This window comes from Salvia hispanica, chromosome 5 (assembly GCF_029641045.1).
Source record: "Salvia hispanica isolate PSC_SH4W2 chromosome 5, Shi_PSC_v1, whole genome shotgun sequence".
Taxonomy (NCBI): Eukaryota; Viridiplantae; Streptophyta; class Magnoliopsida; order Lamiales; family Lamiaceae; genus Salvia; species Salvia hispanica.
The window spans coordinates 15,727,289-15,730,493 of NC_142696.1; the positions used below are offsets into that span (position 1 = coordinate 15,727,289).

The window sequence follows — 3,205 nt, forward strand, 5'->3', positions numbered from 1 at the left end:
TTTCGTTGGCATCTTTTCCGATTCTACAATCGCAAATCAACAAAAAAAATTCAGCAAGTATCGAATTCATAAAAAACGAAATCGAGATGTTTATTAAAACACCAAAATCAAACAATATACTTAAAATATGAATCAATTTCTTAACCTGAAGAAGTAGCTTCATGCGTCGCCGATTTTGACTGTTGTTCCTCAGCTTCAATCGATTTTTCAACCGATTCTTTTCGATTTTCCTCTTCGTTCGTCAATTAGATCAGCGAGATTTTCAATGTTTTTGGTTTGAATTTTGAAAATCACCGAGTTGTTGCAGATTTTGAAGGATTCGAAGTGTATGAAGATCAGCGAGACAGATTTTTGACGAGAGATTTTAGAGTTTGAAATCAGTTGGGATGTTTCACGCTTTTTCTATTTATGAAATTACAATTTTACCCCCTTGTTGACATAATGTTGTATTTGTTGACATTTTGTTTAGCTTGTGGATTAGTGGCCCATATTGCATCTCATTTCTCAATTTAGCTAAATAATCTCAACCTAACAAGACCCTATATATATATATATATATAGGTTGAGATTATTTACCTTAATTGAGAAATGAGATGCAATATGGACCACTAATCCATAAGATTCAGGTAATGTCAATAGATAACACATTATGTCAACAAGGGGGGAGGGAGGGGTATAGTTGTAATTTCATTAATAAAATGGCAGAAAACATAAAATTTTATTTCAAACCATTTTCTAAAATCTTCTCTAAAACTATCACTGAAAACCTGCAAATCTTCATACAAATCTTCATAAAATCGAAGACCTGCAAATCTCGCTGAAAAATCTGCTGATCTTCAAATTTCAATTCGTAGACCTTCAAAATCGAAGAGCAAAAGCGAACAGAAAAGAATCGGCTGAAGCGCCGATTGTAGCTGAATCGGCTGAAACAACGATCGAAGAGAATCGACATTCCAAATCGGCGGTGGTTGAAGCGACTTCTTCAGGTTGATGAATTTTCAAAATCGGCATTCAAAATCGTCTTTCATCCGAAAATTGAAGAATTTTCGAACAACAGACGACTAATTCGATGGAGTTTGGTTGAATTTGAAGTTTTTAGGTTGATTTTATCGACTTCGACTATGTTTTTATGCTTTATTTGTTGATGCCCAGTCAAATTTGTTCTTTTTTTTTTTTTGCTTTTTCATTTTTAGGTTCGAGTACACTTCATAATCAAAGCCTAAGGTGTTATCTGATGGATTCTTCATCTTATTCAGAGTCGACGTCGATGAATGTTGAAGGTATTTTGGTTTGATTTTCATTAACATGACTTTTTTGTACTTTGTTGGTGAATTATACTCTGTTGACATAAATGCAGATTTGTTGACATTCTATGTAGAATTTATTGATATCATGTATACTCTCTGTTGCTATCATGATAATTTCTTGTTCACATAAATGCAAATCTATTGATATTTGAATTGATGTGCATTCCTATTGACTTCTAATTTGTTTGTCATTCCAGTGGTAGACATGCTCTATTATATTACAGAGATTCTGTATTGAATTAGGCTAAAGTTTTATTGAAAGCACGAAATGTGAATATTCTGTATTGAAATATTTATTGCAGAACTTCACAAGAAGGAGACATGTGAAGCTGTCACCATGATTGAAACACCACCTATGGTAATTGTTGGTGCCGTTGGGTATGTGAAGACTCCTCGTGGTCTTCGCTGCCGGAATACAGTTTGGGCTCAGCACTTGAGTGAGGAGGTAAAGAGAAAGTTCTACTAGAATTGGTGCAAGTCAAAGAAGAAGGCATTTTCCAAATACTCGAAGAAGTTGGAGACTGACGAGGGGAAGAAAGACACCCAGGCACAGCTGGAGAAATTGAAGAAATATTCTTGCGTCATTCGTGTCCTGGCTCACACTCAGGTATAAACTAATTTCCTTTTTTTGAAATTTTATCACTAATTATTTTTTTCATCAGAATTGACTATAAGTTTAAAGTTTTCTATTGCTATTAACTATTGTACAGATAAGGAAAATGAAGGGATTGAAGCAAAAGAAGGCACACATGATGGAGATACAAGTGAATGGTGGGACTATAGCACAAAAGGTTGATTTTGCATATGGTTTCTTTGAGAAACATGTCCCCATTGATGCTGTTTTCCAGAAGGATGAGATGATTGACATTATTGGTGTCACAAAGGGTAAAGGGTATGAAGGTGTGGTTACACGTTGGGGAGTCACCCGGCTTCCTCGCAAAACCCACAGGGGACTTCGTAAGGTCGCCTGTATTGGTGCAAGGCATCCTGCTAGAGTTTCCTTCACAGTTGCTAGGGCTGGACAGAATGGATACCATCATCGAACTGAACTGAACAAGAAGATCTATAAGCTTGGCAAGGTTGGGAAAGAAGAACACACATCCTCTACTGAGTTTGACAGGTTCCAACACTAGCATCTTTGCAATTTGCATTATATATACTTCCATCTGTCAATTCTTTCCATTGAAATTGATCATATCAGTTTAAACAAATAACGATTTGTTAGTTTGTGAATGAACACATCCAAGTACAATCTAATGTATGGAAATACTATGTTTTTCTCGTTTATCTAATGAGTTGTATGTTGATTGATTGCAGGACTGAGAAAGATATTACACCAATGGGTGGATTCCCTCACTATGGTGTAGTAAAGGATGATTACTTGATGATCAAAGGCGGGTGTGTGGGTCCTAAGAAAAGGGTTGTGACTCTTCGTCAATCTCTCCTCAAACAGACATCTCGTGTTGCCCTCGAGGAGATCAAGCTGAAGTTTGTGGATACCTCATCCAAGTTTGGACATGGACGTTTCTAGACCACTGAGGAGAAGCAGAAGTATTATGGTCGGGTCAAGGCATAAATTATTTACTGAAAAGTAATTACATTATTTGGCATCTAATGGTCGGCTTATTTTTGCACTAGTCTTGGACAGCTTAGTTTTTTCTCAACTTGTTTTTCGTGATAGTTTGTGAGAGTTACATTGTTGTATTGAGTTGTAATCTTCTGATTGATTTTTCATTCTTTTCAATTGTTTTTTTAACCCAATTATCTCATAGAATTTTCAACTTTGCATGCTGTGACACATGACATAAAGAAATAAGGCAGCAAGAATGAGTCAAGTTGGGCTGGAAACAAATGTCATTGAATCATATCAACTTTACATAAGAATACAAAATTTTCAA

General features: G+C 35.7%; 1 pseudogene; it reads left to right on the plus strand.

The window, feature by feature from the left end:
- Positions 1 to 1,612: 1,612 nt before the first annotated feature.
- On the plus strand, positions 1,613 to 2,883 carry LOC125191167 (large ribosomal subunit protein uL3-like; annotated as a pseudogene).
- The last annotated feature ends 322 nt before the right edge of the window (positions 2,884 to 3,205 follow it).